We start from the raw sequence: 19971 nt of genomic DNA, 5'->3' as shown, positions 1-19971 counted from the left end.
AATTTCAGAAATGCATTCCAGCCGGTTCATAATTGAGTGAGTTTTACGAATAAATTTGCATTTTAACTTCAAGTTTCAGCAAATTACTTTCTCATAATATTGGTCTCAGTCAGCAGTGATTTAATAGGAATGGAGATGTCACACAATTTTCTTATTCAAAATGAAATTCATTTTTTTCACTATTATCTACACGAATCCACGAAAGACATGTGGAAAAACTGGATTTTTATTTATTGTTAGTACGAATCAATGAAGCTTTTTGGAATACATCAATTTTCACTTATTTTCACGTATATGTACAGCCCCAGTTCTCTTAAAATGGGGATGAAATATCGGTTGAAATGTTTCTGCATTTTTTATTAATGGTAACAACAAGTTGAGGAAAGCAAAATATTTCTCCCTAGTGCAGAATTAAGGAAACTGTACTTTTTCTGCATTTAATTTGAAAAATTTTCAATGCACCGATGCCAAATTTAATTATTCCCAAGGCAAGGATGATATTCTTCCACAAGACTTTTTTTAAACTCAGCAGATATTCTTCATCAGGTGCATCTGATTCTGACTATTTTGGAATATATTTTTCCAAATTTTGTTACAAAATTCTACGATTTGAACTTATGAAAGCGATGAGTAAAGTAAAAACATAAAAATTTTCATAGAGACAAATAAAAACATTTTATTAGTGATTTACACACCACCCAGGCGTCTCTACACATGGAGAGCCCCAGCAAACTGTCCCGATTACATAATTAGGAATCAATTAGACCACATGTACACCTCCTGGAACCGACGTCCTATTAGATGACATCCTTCTAACAACAGAAATGGAAATAAAGATCACTAATATGAAAAAATAAAAACCAGAACCATGGATAGATTGTGACAGATTTTAGGACGAAAACATCAAAAATAAAATAACCAAACCAAAACTGATTGGAGGCATTTGAAATGTGGATCTACCGAAGAATTTTTCGAGTTCCATTGATGGCAAAAGGGAAAGACAGAGGATATCGAGGCTCAATGATATCAAAAATTGACAAGGGATAAGAACCACAGGAGGATCAATTAATACCACCAGAGACAGGGGAAAATGGTCAGAAATGATCGCAAACATCCATTAATGTATTAACATCAATAGGTCTTATAGAAGAAGAACTATCATCAAAATCATCTTAAGTGGTATGTCATTAAACGAACCGAAAAATTCATCCAATTGGAGAAATCTCAAACCTTCTTAAATTATTTGAAAAACTGCTGACATCAGATTTCCAAATAAACGAAAAAGGCCAAGTAATTGAATGGACTATGAAACACTATCGGTGTGAAATACGAACAAATATATTTCTCTTATTTATCATTCTTTTTTCACGCTCGCTCAGATTTTGAAGCGATAGATTCACTCAAATGAAAAGAAGGATTTCCTCGAAAACGCCGTGTTTCGAAGTAATCTCTTTCAAATCGATCGTAAGACAGATTTGACATTACCATTTCGCCAGACGCGACGAAATGATTGAATTTATTCAATTTACAAATTAGAGTTGAAAAAAAAAATCAAAACTGATTCCTACAACGAAATTTAAACTGCATTCATCGACTTACGTGGCTTCATAGCTGATATCATCTACCAAGATCGTTCAAAAAATACCGAGAACGTTCAATGATATCAACCCCTTATTTCCAATTAGATTTTGCACTTTTCCAAAGGTATGAGTCTCGATAAATTGAAGATCTGTATGCCTGAGAGCGAACTCGGCGTCTTGCAAAGACTGTCCTAGGCGGGATTATGTTGGACAACTCAGTTCCGTTGTAAAACAAAGTCAGGCTCTAAGTGTCAACTCTGGATCGCCTATAAATCAAACTTCTTCCTTGTATTGACTCGAGCATATTCAGAGTATTCTTGGGAGCCGAGCTCCAAGTGTGAGAGTGATTTTCCAGAGATAAACGATTCTGGACATATTGCTTCAAACCTCAACAACCAACCAGCGAATTTGCGGTTGGTTCAGGACCAAATCTTGAGCTGCAGTGCCTCCTTTATAAAAACAGCAGCTCGGGTCTTTGAAGCATTAAACTGAATCAGATTACTTCTAATTCGCTCCAAAAAGTTTTCAGAATCGGTATTGGGAGTTAACGAGACCAGTGAGGTAACGTCAGCGGAGCTATAGATCGCGTTTGTAGTTTTTTTGAGCAAATCGTCGATGTACAGGATAGAATAGGTGAAAAAATTTATCCAGCGTTGACTTGAAACCTTTCTGAGCTGTGTCCATCGATAGCGATTTGGATAGATCGGTTTTTGAGAAAGCTTCTAGGCCAGTCGATAATTTACTGTTTTACAGCCACTTCTAATATAAAAAAAGTCCATTTTGGTGGTGATATTATTCATATTTATTGATAAATTTTATATTCTTTCTTCATAACAGGGAATGACAACAATTAGTAATAAATTTGTGTCAAAATCCCGTAGTTTTTTTCCGATTCTTCGTATAAAGAATTAACAATACTAAATTCAACTGATTCTTTACCGACCTATCGGATTATCGATTTTTATTGTTTCTCCCCTTTTTTTTTCATTATACGTGCCCTGCTAATTAATTGTTGTTTGAAGAGGTTAAGCTAGCAACGACCTCACGAACATAATTCGAGGGTCTCTCGCTACCGCAATATGTTTAAAGATAAAGGTTCTCAGTTGTTTTTGATTGTTTGCTTATTTAGTTACCAGAAGTTTGTTCTGAACTTTGTTTTTTTCACAAAGAACGAGACCGACGAAAATCATATTTAATTGCCACTCAACCCCGTATTATGAGTTTTGTCAGTTCGTAGACGGGAATAATGAAAAAAAAAACTCTAGTGCTCTATTGTTTTGTTTCATAGCATGTATATTCGCGTTTACGTTTACTTCAATATGACTTGTATTAAGTATCGACATGAAATTCTCGATATGAACGTATTATTCTGAAAGCTGAAGCGCAAACAAACGTGTCTGCACTTATAATCAAGAATATCTCTCGGGATATCTAAGTACGTACAACCAAAATGGGGGCTTATTAAAATTAAAGCAGATAGACAGACGGATCCCCCATTTATTGTCATGTGCATTTTAGTACAATTCTCACCCTGTACAATATTTGGTGGAATATATCAAATGAGTACAGAAAAAATTAAGGTAAAGATGCAATATCGAATTTGGAAGGTATCCTAAAACTTGAAAGTACTATTTGGTGTTTAATTAAGATTTTTCTTATAACAGAAAATATCCATTATAAAAAGAAATATACAAAAATGTATAGTATTAATCCGGTCAATTTAAACAGTTACATAAATTCTCATCAAGCTGAAAATCAGTAAAATTGAATGTTCCCCATCATTTCCGTGTATGGAAAAAATTTTATTCAAGATCAAACGTCAAAAAAATACGTTTGTCGCAATTTTCAGCAAAACGGTGAGTTTTAACATAAAAATACCTCAGACAAAAATTGTAGATCATAAAATTATCTACAAAAAACGTATTAATACTTTTTTTCCTAGAACCCACTGTTTCTGAGATATAATGATTCAAAAAGTTGCAAAAGTCGAATTTAATGGTTTCGCCAATATATTTTTTTTTCTGTAGACTGGTTGGAACTGTCATAATTTCATCAAATGAATTATCAATTGACGAAAATGTTGCTAAAGTTCGACGATGTTATTTGGTATTTTTCGTACAATCATTATAGCCATTAAATACGACAGTAAATCTGAAACATTATAACTTTTACAACTTTTTGAATCCTTATATCTCAGAAACGATGGCTCGTAGGAAAAAAAGTATTATTACGTTTTTTTGTAGATAATTTTATAATCTACAATTTTTATCTGAAGTAGTTCCATGATGAAACATACCTTTCTGCTGATAATCGCGAAAAACTTATTTTTATGAGGTGAAATGATGAAGAAACTTTCAAATTTCTTTTTCAATTGTATTTTGAACAATTTTACTGATTTCCAGCTTGATAGAAAGTTAATTCAACTACACAAATCGAAGCACTATTATAAACATTCATCTTATTGACTATAAGAAATTGTTAAGAGGAGGTTTTCCAAACAGGATATTCGTTTTCTTCCTGGATCTTTATTTCCAAATATTTTGTCTTGCACAATGACGCCGAGCAAAGCATAACTGGATTCGTTTCGTATTATGTAGTTGCGAATGTCTTCCTTCAACATCCAGGACTTATCCAGGACTTAACATTATGAAACAGGACAAAGAAGACGTACCACTTCAGCAATCTTATTATTATTTGCCTTGAAGAACGCACACATTGGGTTAAATATGGATTTTGCCTTTTTGATACGTGCCTTCATATATATAAATTATTTTTTATTGAAGGTACTTTGGCTAGATACTTCAAACAAGTAATAATTTTGATTTATAATTATCTGTACGTAATTGCAGACTTATTACCTGGTGTCTAAGTATGGATAATTGTTTTATACTATAACTAGAAATATTCTTTATAATAACACAGAATTTTCAATAAATGTAAGTTTATCTCAGACGAAATATTGAAGTAACCTGTAACCATGAAGAGCTATCAACTGTTGAATTAGTTCTCAAATGAAACAGTGTTGCCAAATCAAAATCGTAAACTTCTAAAAAAATACTTCATACTTGTGGAAACGTTCTCCTGTCATATTTTTTCAGGACATTATCTAACTCCCTACGAAATGAATTATCAACATTTCTGTTAATATAACAATGGAAACGTGTAAATAATAAACAATTCTGAGAACCTCGAGCTGTTTTGATTAATCCAATTACACTTTGAGTTATATCGAACCATGTATTTAATTTCAGTAATTGTATAAATATCCTACGTAATTAATTGTACATGTATAAACTGAATAATGTTTTGAGTAATGAATCTACGATTATTTTGGGACGTTTTTCATCTTCTTTCTGATATTTCAGTTATTTTATATTTGTTTTAATCGTCTATTCATCGATTCATTCACACCAAATCGATGCACTATAATACGAAATGGATTTTCATGCTATTTGGCATATTTTGTGGAAATAAAGTTTTTCAAATCAACTTATTTCTTTTATTCTATGATGATCTCCATCAGAACACATCCAAAACCTACGATTTTATTACAAGCATAATTTTTATTCACAATAATTTGTGATTTGAAAGTTTTAACGATTTTTTTTTTGTTTCAGGTGAGTGCTTCAAAAAAATCAATTTTTATTTAAGGTAAGATTAAACGTTTTTATTACTGTTGTTCTGGCTTCAAAAAAATGCAATTTCGAATAACATTATGGTTACCAGCCATCCACAAAATGTTTACGTGGAAATATTTATCTAGTGAAGAAATATTTTTTTCAAATAATGAAATAAGCTCGAAACTCGCATTTTTCTTAAGAGTCTCATAAAAGTTCAGAATACTCATTTTGAAAATGGAGGAATTGTTCAACTTTCAATTCAATTAAGTCTCCACATTTTATTTCGTTTATTCTCGAATGATGTTTATACAAATTTTGAGTTTGAGGTAAAATAATTTCGAGTCTATTGTCGAATTAGAGCTGAAGATTTGTCCATTATAATTGTTCCAGAAAAACAGTCTGAATATGTTTTTTTTCTCATTTTTATAATAGGTTTCCAAAAAATCTGTAACAAAACGCGAGATTTTAGTATCGGTAATAAATGAAAAATGAAAATAAAAAAAAATATTAGTGGTATCACATTTACCAGTGAAATTTCATTTTCAACATTTTTTTTCGGAAATTTTTATTTATCCTGAACGAATTTTACGTACCAAAAACATTTTCTCAATTTTTCAAGAAATCTGTACATTTTTGAACGAGACAATGGAAATCCTCTAGTTCCCCAGTCTCATAATAGATTTTTTTTAAATTGTGAGTTCTACTTTGAGACTCTATAACTCTTATTTTGGGCTTCCTCATACTCTGCTCTGTATCGGCACTTATGGGGGATACCCTGATTTAATTGTCCTTTTTGATATATAATTTCCAATGGTTTTGCGGATGACTCAAAATAGAACTGTCCAAGAGTTTTTAAAAATGCCAATTTTTCCATCTTTCATTCGATCAACGTTGATGAAAAATAAGCAAACATTGTTGTATAAAACACAAGAACAATGACAAAGGTAATTCAAAGAAACTAGTACATACACATATAAGTAAAAATCTGTGCAAACAGTCAAAATATGTATTTTATATTTTATTAAATATTCTGTATTATTTAACACTTTTTTTCGACTATTATTTCCTATATAGAAGGCTTTTTCTAAATCTAAAAAGGTCACGTACATTTTTTTCCTTGTATTGCTTTTTCTGTCATCTTATACATGATATAAGGTGCTTCTTCCCATTCGAAATCCACTCTGAGATTATTGAAGTGTGTCTACTACTGTTATTCCAGTTTTTTCTCCAATATTTTCAATCATTTCCATCGCTGTACTAATTAATGTCATTCTTCGGTATTCATAGCAGTCTTCTTAAATATTGGTACTTTCAATTCCGTCTGCCAGCCTTTTGGAAGGCCATCATCTTCTATGGCTCCATTGAGTATTTGAAACATCATATTTTTTCCTTTAAATCAATTTGTACTGTTCCTTCTGATCCATTGTTGAGTAGTTGCTGGTGATATTCCATCCACCTTTGTATGGTTCCTTTTTTCTTTTATAATATTTCGCCATTCTTATTTTCAACAAAATACGTGTCGTTACTGAAGTTTCCTCATAGTCCAGAGTAGTTCTTTGGACCACTGGGCGTATTTTATTTGAAATCTTCTCCAGGGCCCAAAGGTGCGCTCCGGGTGCTGGGGAAAGTTTTAGTAGTACACTTTTCTTCATGCTCAGAGGGGGCCCATGGACCGCACACAAAAAATATCATTTTTTCGTATTTTTAGTTTAGTTTAGATCCGGATATCATTATTGAGTAGACAGAAATCTAATTTTAGATAAAATAAACGTTGGAATAATACAATTGTTGATACATTTGGGATAAAATATTTTCACTTTCATCAGTTTCCACTTCATGGAAGTTTATTGACTGAAATTTTTATGATATTTTTCGTATCTTTTGTATATAATATCTAAATCAATCGATTCGACGCGTACTCTTAACATCTTATCATGATTTTTTCACGTTATAAAAATAAGAAAACGGCTCATCAAAGTAGAAAAGTTTTTCTCGTTTATTACACTTCCTTATTCCCCGAGGAAAATTTTCCTCTAAAGACTTATTTCAGCTGTGAAATATTATTCTAGAGAGTATCTCATCATCAAAAAGCAAATGATGTTCTTAATTATTCCAATTAACTTCATTGTTTCAACGAGACGGGAATTCGAAAAAAATGTCTGATTACCCGACATCCAACCGAGAAATTAGAAATATCAGCTTGAGGACTTCTGAAAGTTTGTTATCACATTTTATAAGAGCGTATAAAATCCAAACTAAAGATCATTACTATCAAATAAAATTATTTCTAAGAAAATAATCGTCAAAATAACGTTCAAATTCTTCCAATTGAACAAAAGAATTTATTACACAATTATCAGGTAATGAAATTTGTTAGGTTGAATGGGGTGAGTTTAGAAACTATATCGCTATAAAGTAACGAAATGCGCCGCTTAATTTACTTGCCATTAAGTGCACTTTAAAGTTAAAGTACCGTTATCTTGGAGTTTACGGACAACTAAAATATTTCAGTTTTAAAAAACGTCGTATCCGTTGAAAAACTTCCAAGCTCACCATTTACTTAATTGGTTTTGTTATTGTGAGATACTCAGAGAAAAGTGAATGATAGAGAACTTTGAAAATATGACATTTAGTTATTTGTATTTTTATTTTCAAATTATCAATCGAAATTTCTTCAAGACTTGATTCCAAAACTATAAAATCGTTACAAACGAAAGTTGTTACCCCAAATGCTGAGCAGAAACACACATCCGGAATCGGCGTAATGAACTACGAATGAAAAATTCCAAGACTTTCCCGACTAATTAGATTCGTCGAAAACTTGGAAATCTGCATATCCTAGTTAATTACATAAAAACATCTTGATGTTGTTTTTCCAGAATGGGTAATTTATCCAGTTGAAGATGCTATACTCCAACATCGAATTTTTAGAAAAATCTTAACAAAGTTATTATTTTTTGAACTACAAGATGATTTAGAATGAAGGAAACGTCTAAAATTGAATATATTTCATGAATGAATTAATTTTTCATAAGAAGAAGCATAAATTATTAGTTATATTTATTAATACGAGGGTGATATAAAAGTTTTCTGGCTTCACAACTAGAGATTGTTGTAGTTACTTGAAAAATACCATTCTATTACATATAGACCCCACGTTTTGTAGTATTTGATAGTGTTGGTTGCAAAAATTGTGGTACATCGAATATTTACTGAAAATTTTAACCTGAGAAAGCTCTGTAAAAATGGGTGCGATATTTACTTATAATGGAACAAAAACAGCGACGTGATGGTTTTTCTATTGAGTATTTGGTAATTTTTCACGGAAATAACGTAGTTTCATAACCACGAATGGAACCAGGGGCTCTCCATTTAACATTTGAAACAAAAGGGAGAACCGGCTCCGAGGAAGACCGTTCCATCTTCAGGGAATGTGATGGCGTCGGCGTGGAGTAATTTTCATTGACTATCGTAAAAAATGACAAACTATTAACGACGAGTATTACGAGAGTTTATTGCAATGTTTTAGTTGAAAAATAAAGCAAAATAGGTTAAGAAGAAAGTGTTGTTTCATCAAGACAATGCACCAACTCACACATCCGTTATTGCAATGGTTAAAATTAATGAATTAAAGTTTGAATTGCTACTTCATGCACCTAAATGACCAGATTTAGCTTCCTCGGATTTTCTGTCGAAAAAATGGCTCGTTGGTCAAAGATTTTCCAACAATGAAGAGGTGAAATAAATTCATTTTTTTCCAAAATTTTTGAGACATAGAAGATCCTTGTATAAATGTATCAATCTTGAAAGATAATCGTTGATATGATGCAGAAAGATATTGATCGGGGTCTTATGAAGTAACACAATGTTCCTGAATAAACTTTAATCGATAAAAAATTTTGATATAAATGAAAAAGTTTTATAACCAGAAGTGGGATTTATCCGATATTGCAATTCAACACTGGATGGTCAAATTTGCCTTAGACGTAAGCTTAGATCCATAAAATTTTCATTTTAGTGAGCATCCCAAAATAAAGTAAACATCTCAATATGAAACTTTCCTTTTTTTTTTTCGTTTCAACTTTCAGTCTAATTTCAGTAATATAATATTCTGAAATGAAAAAATGAAATACAGCAGCGGGATAAAAAAAGGCAAGTTTTTTAATAAAAAAGCGGATATTCACATATATGAATGATGAGATTTTTTGATAAAACTATAAAAATATACACCTTAACGTAAAAGAAATTTCGGCTTTCCATATTTTCCATGTATTTCCGCTAATGCTCCTTCTAAAAAAAGCTTAAGGTTCACCACTTCAACTCCTTTGAACTTTACTTTACTCGACTCAAAAGTTGTTCTTTTTACCACAATATTTATTACGAACTTTCTTTTATAAAACTTGTGTACAGACGTCGCTTTCTTACAAATCAAAGGATCTTTTGTGTACTTCGATTATTTTTTATTCTGTCATTTTAGTCAACATAATTACAGAAAATGCAGTGAATTTTTCCCAAATTTGCGATAATACGAAACTTTCAGACGATTGTTTCTGATACAGAAAAACACCATTTAAATGCAATCTTCGATAAAAGTATAAGGAATTGCTACTAGAAAAAAAAATTTCATAGCTGCAAGTTTAGTGAAATTTCAGTTCGTATATCTGACAATAAAATTTCGCTGGAAAACCAATCGCATCATCTTAGATTGTGAAAATTTGAATAAACCACCATTAATATTTCTGTTATTCACCATTAAGTGATTTTTGTTGATCCTTGAATGAGTTTAACATCATATTTTCTGCCAGTTTTTACAGTTCTTAATACCGCTGCTTCTAATTATACCTAGAAAAGTTTCTTAGTAACTAATTGGCTTTTATCAGTATCTTTATGGGAAACATTAACACCATATATGTACAAACATATATTTATTTACTTAAATGTGATACCTTTTTAGATTGAGACCTTTCAGCACATTCGTTTCCATTCTTTCCCATCTTATGTCTTTATGTTTTACTAGCTTTTACCCGCGGCTTCTCTCGCATCGAATCCATTAAATAAGTATCAGAAATCATTATAATAGAAAAGAACGAACTCTGTAGCTATATTTGATCTTTGAATATAGAAAAATTGCGAAAAACCTACAAAAATCCATAGCTCCGCACCTAACTCCTCTCCAACTCAACCGATTTAAGTGTTCAAAAACTCAAAAGAAAGAAGGTGTTTCAGCGAGTGTTCTTACACCAAAAAGAACTCTGTAGCTATATTAGAACCTGAGATATAGATCTTTGAATATAGAAAAGTTGCTAAAAACCTACAAAAATCCATAACTGCACATTGAATGTCCGCGCCTAGCTCCTCTCCAACTCAACCGATTTAAGTGTTCAAAAACTCAAAAGAAAGAAGGTGTTTCATTGAGTGTTCTTACACCAAAAAGAACTCTGTTGCTATATTAGAACCTGAGATATATATCTTTGAATGTAGAAAAATTGCCAAAAACCTACAAAAATCCATAGCTCCGCACCTAACTCCTCTCCAACTCAACCGATTTAAGCGTTCAAAAACTCAAAAGAAAGAAGGTGTTTCATTGAGTGTTCTTACACAGAAAGAACTCTGTTGCTATATTAGAACCTGAGATATAGATCTTTGAATGTAGAAAAATTGCCAAAAACCTACAAAAATCCATAACTGCACATTGAATGTCCGCGCCTAGCTCCTCTCCAACTCAACCGATTTAAGTGTTCAAAAACTCAAAAGAAAGAAGGTGTTTCAGAGAGTGTTCTTACACCAAAAAGAACTCTGTTGCTATATTAGAACCTGAGATATATATCTTTGAATGTAGAAAAATTGCCAAAAACCTACAAAAATCCATAGCTCCGCACCTAACTCCTCTCCAACTCAACCGATTTAAGCGTTCAAAAACTCAAAAGAAAGAAGGTGTTTCATTGAGTGTTCTTACACAAAAAGAACTCTGTTGCTATATTAGAACCTGAGATATAGATCTTTGAATGTAGAAAAATTGCCAAAAACCTACAAAAATCCATAACTGCACATTGAATGTCCGCGCCTAGCTCCTCTCCAACTCAACCGATTTAAGTGTTCAAAAACTCAAAAGAAAGAAGGTGTTTCAGAGAGTGTTCTTACACAAAAAGAACTCTGTTGCTATATTAGAACCTGAGATATAGATCTTTGAATGTAGAAAAATTGCCAAAAACCTACAAAAATCCATAGCTCCGCACCTAACTCCTCTCCAACTCAACCGATTTAAGCGTTCAAAAACTCAAAAGAAAGAAGGTGTTTCAGTGAGTGTTCTTACACAAAAAGAACTCTGTTGCTATATTAGAACCTGAGGTATAGATCTTTGAATGTAGAAAAATTGCCAAAAACCTACAAAAATCCATAGCTCCGCACCTAACTCCTCTCCAACTCAACCGATTTAAGCGTTCAAAAACTCAAAAGAAAAAAGGTGTTTCAGAGAGTGTTCTTACACCAAAAAGAACTCTGTAGCTATATTAGAACCTGAGATATAGATCTTTGAATATAGAAAAGTTGCTAAAAACCTACAAAAATCCATAACTCCACATTGAATGTCCGCGCCTAGCTCCTCTCCAACTCAACCGATTTAAGTGTTCAAAACTCAAAAGAAAGAAGGTGTTTCAGCGAGTGTTCTTACACCAAAAAGAACTCTGTAGCTATATTAGAACCTGAGATATAGATCTTTGAATGTAGAAAAATTGCCAAAAACCTACAAAAATCCATAGCTCCGCACCTAACTCCTCTCCAACTCAACCGATTTAAGCGTTCAAAAACTCAAAAGAAAGAAGGTGTTTCAGAGAGTGTTCTTACATCAAAAAGAACTATGTAGCTCTATTAGAACCTGAAATATAGATCTTTGAATGTAGAAAAATTGCCAAAAACCTACAAAAATCCATAACTCCACATTGAATGTCCGCGCCTAGCTCCTCTCCAACTCAACCGATTTAAGTGTTCAAAAACTCAAAAGAAAGAAGGTGTTTCAGCGAGTGTTCTTACACCAAAACGAAGTCTCTATCTTGAATAGAACCTGAGATATTGAGGATAGAACGCGTGTATGTGAAAAACTCCCATAAGTAATGTACAGGGGGAAATCGCATTTGAGTATAACTTGAGAATGGTGAAAATTAGATGAAATCCGATGGTTGATGGTTGATCTGTGCATCAATACCTTTCATTGAAAAAAAAAATGGAGCAAATCGGTTCGGTAGAACGCCTGAACGGACTCGGAATGGAAATCATCAATTTTTTAATATATAAGATTACCTACAATGTTATTCTTCGTTTTCCTACTGGCATCTTCTTCTTTCCAACTCCTGCATCGTCTTCCTTTCTTGTTTTTGTAAGTTAGAGCTTTTCTATAGGTATTTCCAAACTATCTCAGTTGTCAGTACTAGACATTGTTTTGAATTAAATTTTCAATTTTCTTCATCGTTTCTGTACTTAGTATTTTGCTTTTTTGTTTCTGTGTTAGTGTTCGAGGTGAAATTTTAAACCTTTTTCTATTTCTTATGAGTCTCATTTCGGTTTATCATCATAGCTTTTGTCTCGTATTATCTGCGAACTGTCACTGTATATTTTTAACTTTTGCCCTTATTACTTACATTTAGTTTACAAAAACAAAAAGATCTGTTACATATTCTGTTTGTATTGAAGGTAACCGACGACATTTTAATGGAAAAGTGGAAATATAGCTTAAAGAGATACAAGATAAATCTATTGATTTTATAGAGACAATCGTGGAACACATTTTTTTGTTTTTCAGAGAAGAAATACTAACAGACCGTGTCACGGCTCTATATTCTTTAAACGAAGTAATTGATTTACGTCTTGTATTTCTACTACAATAAAGGATGATCTTTTTTAGATTTTATTTACTTTCCTAGCCACTAAACAAGCAAAAAAAACGTTAGTTTTTGACAAATATATGATACGAGGTATAACAAAATTCAAGTTCTAATCGAATACAAAGATATTTGAATCAATCATTTTCAAATTACAGCTAGAAATGTGGTTGTCCTAACGTTGAATCTTCATAATAACTTTGTTGTGGTCTTCTCGATGCTTCGAAATCATTCTTCTTTTTCCATTTGTGATAAAATGTAAGGAAAGCTTAAAGAGAAACGACATGAGTGAATTTATTTCCCAATAACTCGAAAAACAAATCGACTTAAAGCACGGCACGACACGGCGCATTTTTTTGATATCTTACGCTGCCCATACGCTGCCCATCATTTCCAAAACGTTCCAGTATCTCATTTTTTTCTTTCAACTATGGGCTCACAATAAAAAAACAACAATGTGCTTGACTTTGATGTTCGGATCTTTCAAAAAAAATTTTAATCACTAGCTTCTTATAGAAAACTTTAAAGTTATTTCTTGCTGAAATGTATATTGACACAAACCTCGTTCCTAACTATGGAACGCAACAAGAAAAAATGGAAATTACAAAAACAATACGATGTAAAATGTAATAAATTTAATTTTTCGTATATATTGAAGTATTTTATTCCTTTTTAGTAAACCTAATGTATCAAATTTTTTATTTGATTTGTTAAATTGGAAAATGATGTACTAAAAATACATCTTATTAACTAGGTAATAATATTAAATGAGTTTTTTGCTTCTTTCCATAACGTTTTTAAATTTCCATTGAAAGAATGAATGCAGCATTAATTAGTGGCAAAATTTTAAGGATCTACCAAATGAAAGGAATGCTTTTAATTGAACATTTTCCTATATATTAGAGAGAACAAATTCTTCATAGGAAAATGAGTTAAAAGATAATAGAACCTACAAAAAAAAAAATAAAACTTGAAGGTATTCAAAAGTTAAGTACGATGAACTAATAAATATTTTCTATGGCAAAACACAATGTAATAATCTGATTTTCATGTTATTATCTATCGGGGTTAAGCTTAATAATTCTCGAATTAATTCTATTTAATCCCATTCGTATGTTTCTAACTCACATTCCTCTTTTAACAGATAAAGTGAATTTCCATTAAAAGTATGAATACAGGTTTTATTAGTCATAAAATTTTAAGGATCTATCAAATGCCTTCAATTGAACGTTTCACTATAAATTAGCAACTAACTAATTATTACATAGAAATAGAGTAGGAAGTTATCAAACTCAATTGAGTTCAATTACACCTTTCAAGTTTTTAAATATCTTGAAAAAGTGGTCAATCCACTATAGTTGACTCGAATGATGGATTATTTTTTATTCCAGCACGCCCATTCGAAAGTCACTGGAATGTTATGAACATCCACCAGTTATTCCTTCAATTGAATATCTTTAAAACAATTTCTAGATTTCTAGTGTTATCGATCTTCCAGCTTTTGAATGAATAATATGAACTGGGTTTCACGTGTTGTTTTTAATAGTTTTTCGTCTTTCTTTCAACAAGAATGTATCAGAAAACCAAAAAATTACCAATTTTTACCTCTCTTATTGAAAATAAAAGAAAAACCACCATCAACCAAATGTAGTACGAAAAGATTTGATTATTTAGTACGAAAAACAAGAGAAAAATAATTCCGCACTAATGTTTACTAAGTTCATGACGTGATCTAATATTTTTTTCTAATTGATCCATACTCATTTCCAAAATAGTTATGTGGCAAAGTGACAGAGAAGAAGCGTCTCCTAGCACAGTATAAAGAATTGTAAATAGCAAATGAATGAGTTGAATTTTGATCTGAAGCAACTTTCATTCATTAAATAAAAAGTTGCATAAATTGAAAATTTCTTGGGATCTCCTCTATAATATTATCCCGATATGATGAAATGTTATTGGCAAGTGATTGTGCATTTTTTTGTATTGTAAAATATTGAGCTCTCAACTAATTTTGAACGTGGAGAAGGTAGGTAAAGGTCGTGCTCCGCGCTCTTAAGTGGATACCCGTGCAAGGATCTTTTTGAAAACTTGCAAGAATTTTCAAAGATTAATAATTAAAGAAGAGGATTTTTAATCTCCTAAAGAAGTCCCTGCAGTGAACCCTGCTGCTACTCAATAAGGGTATAATAGACTGTTGAGGAGGTGGATAAATTCAGTTCTTTGGAAATTGATCTTAGCGCAAAGGAGGCGGAACTTAATTTTTCAAATTTCAAATTTTTCAATTTTTCTCAATGTCCGATGGCATTCTTACCATTTCGTGAAACCTTTTGCGTCTTTCCGATGTTTGTCCTATTGACATTTACAACATTTAACATCGGAGCTTCATTTTTTTTAATAACTTTCAAATTCGTTAATATTTGAATACAAAAATGTGTTTGTGAAGATTTTTCGAAGTTTGTTAAGGACGTAAAAGTACCATGGTTGCTATTGAAATGTACCAATCAGCTATAACAAGTAGAATAGGTTTGGGTTTCCATATCACTTTGAATAGCAATAGAATAATTCTTTTATAATAGTTGAGGCATGACGAAATATTTTAATTTTTAATTTTCCTACCGCAATTAATTAAAAATAAAATAAATGGAAGCGATTTATCACTGTCATGACCAAAATTATCATAGGGTACTGACCAAACACGCAATATTACAAATCGATATCACATAATTCAAAGATAAATAATTTGTTGTACGAATAAATAGGTCAATATATTTTAGGCATATATTTAGATGGGAAAATATCAATATAAAATAAATATAGGTATTGAAACGTGGAATTTATTAAAAGCATCAATCGATTACAGCAATTATTCATAATTTCAACATTGTCCAGTTCAATCTAGAACGGAATTATCGCAAACAAGAGATCAACATCCTATCAGATAGCCAAGCCGCCATTAGAGCTCAAATCTACAATGTCATAAAATCCAAATTATTTTGGACAAGAACGAGCTAGGCAATAAAAATGAAGTTACCACGCTTGATAAAATAGGAGCAGACAAATCCTTTATAGGACTTGATATCAGCTACATAGCTAGTACAGGCAAAGACACTTCTTGGAAACTATAAACAGAAAACACCTGGGAGCGTATGAAATAGAAAACTAAGACAGGCAGCTAGAACTATCTCAATTTGAATACAATAGCTAATTTGGGTCGCATACATACGAGGTGGTACCCAAAAGTAACCGGAATAGCATTGACATGGGTGGAGCTTTTGTAGTACTGATTTCTGTCGCTAGGGCCTACTTAGCCCAACTACTCACCAGTTCAGTGCCGCGCGGGCCGTTGACCTGCCACGTTTTACTCGTCACTAGTGACCGTTTTTGCTAGTGCTGTTTTCTACTTGGTAAAAACGCTTCAGAAACTGTTGAAAAATGCTTACAAAGATGCTGCTATGGAGAAAACTCAAGTGTATGAGTGGTTTTCTCGATTTTAAAATGGCGACATGGCGATTGATGACAAACCTCGCTCTGGACGTCCATCAACTGCCCGAATCGATGAAAATGTTGAAAGAATTCGAGAGCTTGTGCGCACAGACCGTCCACAGACAATTTATCAACTGTCTGAAATCAGTGGAATATCTTGGAGCTCTGTTCATCAAACAGGTGACTGTGACTGACTCTCAGCCATCACTGTTAGCCAGTTTTTGGATAAAAATAACATGGTACCGCTGCAGTATATACCTTACTCGCCTGACCTGGCTCCGTGCGACTTTTTCTTGTTACTACGCATGAAAAGGGGCATGAAAATGTTTTGTAAATATTTGTGAATATATAGCATTTAGAAAATAATTTCGGTTATTTTTGAATACCCCCTCGTACATATAGTTTTTATAAAAGCAGAAATATTTGACTCTGGATAGATTCATGATGAATTTGTGTTGATATAACTGAAGGAAGTAATGAGTTTTGGATTTTTGTTTGAATTGCAATTAACACGAAAAAAGTTTTTTTGTTATATTTATTTTCAATTCTAAGCCAACCAAAGTTTTTATTGGTTTTCTTAATTTCATTCTAGTTCCCCAAATCTCGCTATAACATAAGCAGAAATTTACTAAAATTCTTCCGGAATTATTATTGTCTGTCATATTTGTAAAAATGAAAATAATGTTTCGTTTAAAAAAGCAATCATAATTTCCAAAATGAATTTTTGATTAATTCAAGAAATGAATGGATGGAACAATCCAAAATAAAGTGTCACTGCATAAAATTTCAGAACAATCCTCTGACTTATATTATAACGAGATCAGATGCAATGTTCAATTAGAAATTTTTTCTTTGTATCGTAATTTTTGTTTATAAAGTAATTCTAGAAATTGTGTGCTATAAGTAATCAAATTTGGAATAGAAAATTATGCTATGGAGACAATTAAATCCATCCATCTATCCATATAATTGCTAAAAAAAGAGCAACAAAGAAAACACAAAAATCTTTGAAAAAAGTATATTCATTTTTCAACTAAATCTCTTTTTAGTTCTACACTTTCCCCAACGAAGTTCGATACCTTTTTGAAAATAAAAACCGTCCATTTTTTGTGTGGGAACAGAAAATAATCCGAGGGGGATAAATCTGCCGAATAGAGTGCATGAAGTAGCAATTCAAACTATGATTAATTAATTTTGGCCGTTGCAATAACAGATTTATCGGCTTGCGCACTTTTTGAAATACATACTATGTCTGCTAGCTCCCGTATCTTCAGAAGATCATCCAGTACCACTTTATCGATTTTCTTCAACATTTCTGGAGTCGTCACCTAATTTGGTCGATCACTGCGATTCTGGTCATCGTAAATACTGCTACCCAATATGTTATTGTTGTAAGGAAGAATCTTCTTGAAGCTTCTTAAAGCTTGGTATTTTTCAAGTAACTACCGCCATCTCTATGTCAGACCAGGTACTTGTAGAACCATCCTCGTACGTTTATGAAGATCCCCGCAGTGATGAGTTGTTCATTGAATAAATAAAAACGTAAATAGTTATAAATGAATCTTGATTGTTAGAAATAAAATAATAAATTTTTGGAAATTCCTTTTTTCCAGTAGATCTATTTTCTACAGTTTATTATTAAGATTTCCATCGACGTATGCGTCAATGTAAAAGTGTTTTGAACTGGATATAATTTTTCAACTCCATTATACATTCAATATCAAATGCAAATACGCACAGCGTTGTTTTCATTTCAACGTCCTAGAACTGTAAAGCGAAAAGTTTTTTTTTTATTTCTGAATATATCTTGGTAAATTGAAATAGAAGGAAAACATCGTCTTCTGTAATTTCACCTTAGAGAATAGAATAGAATAAATTCGAAAATATTTTAATAAAATCCAGTGATGAAATTCTGAAATTTGTCACTGGGTATTGTCGATCTTTTTCGATCTTTCATCGGGGAAATCAATTTTTACGCATTTTTGAATTCACACAATATAGCTCAATAACAAGTAGGATGGAAAACATTCCATAAAAAGTATTATTATTGAATCAATTTAATTATTTCATTCCATCAGTGATAGTGAAAGTTATAACTATGTATTTGGAATGTTTGGTGGTTGGTGAAAGTCCAAATCTTCTTCGTCTACTTGAATAGAGGAAATTTCGTACTATAGTACCATGAATCTACTATATAATAAGATACATACAATTTTTTTAACTAAACCAAACAAATTGTTCCTCAAAAAGCACCTCCATCTCTCCCGTTAACAATATGGACCTTTCATTAACATGTTTTCTATGCTAATAGAGCAAGACTATGATTGTCGATGGAACTCTTCTCAAAATTTTAGATTGAATTCCAAATTACAGTTAATTGAATAATGTAGAACCAGTATTTGACGAAACTAGCTAAACTAAGTTGGAATTTTTGAAACCATTGGTGATATTCATATTGAACACACTGTTTAAACTACCACTACGCTAATAATTACTCTGTTCGGCGCGCGTTTCGATAATCAAGTTATCGTCTTCAGAGACTGAAAGTAAACTAACTACTCTAGATACTGTCAGTCTTTACAGACCAACATGACATCAAATAGATGGTTACTGTTCTTAACACGTTTATATTAATTTTACCTGTATAAGTTTGTGAGATTGTTTGGAACTTTCCTTTAAACTAAGAGCAGGTAATTTGTTCAATAACAATTTTGTTGTGTTGGAAATCAAGCAGTTCGAGAACCGTTACGGCACGATACAAGTTTCGACGAGATGTAAGTAGATAAACAACACAGCCATTATACGAGGGTGGTATCACACGCTTTTAAAGCATATCAAACTAAAAAGATATAAACAAATTTTCAGAATAAGTTTGAAACAATAATGAATGAAGAATGTTAGTGAAAAAACCTTCGGGCGGTCGATGTATGGTACGTCAACTTCCTGTTAGATGTTGAGATGGATCCTCAGTTATCAAATCTTTTCCTGATGATATCGCCGATGTTTTCTTGTATTTTCTTCTGATTCAACTCTAGATAGATCAGCTAAGTCCTGATGTGTCAATATGTGTTCATAATTTGCTTCAGGCTAAAGTTCTATTCAGTTTGGAGCTTCTTCCGATGGCTCTTGTTAGTATAATTTCATAAATCAATTTATTATGATGGGAAAAAGGATCGTGTGGAAAAAAGATCGCTTTGGTAATGGGATTTCAGTCTTTGTAGTCGCGATGTCTATAAAATCGAATTTTATTTTCCAAGAATGTTGTGTGAGTCTTCGGGTCCAAGTTTATGCTCCATTACTAGGCAGGTGCTTTGATTTTTCGATTGATTAATTAAATAGATGATGAAAATATGGTTATTTTGTTTGCGCTATCAATAAATAACTTACACACAATAAATATTTTTTTGTTTTCGT

The sequence above is a fragment of the Diorhabda sublineata genome, chromosome 3 (assembly GCF_026230105.1).
Source record: "Diorhabda sublineata isolate icDioSubl1.1 chromosome 3, icDioSubl1.1, whole genome shotgun sequence".
In the NCBI taxonomy this organism is placed as follows: domain Eukaryota; kingdom Metazoa; phylum Arthropoda; class Insecta; order Coleoptera; family Chrysomelidae; genus Diorhabda; species Diorhabda sublineata.
This window is presented reverse-complemented; position numbering follows the sequence as displayed.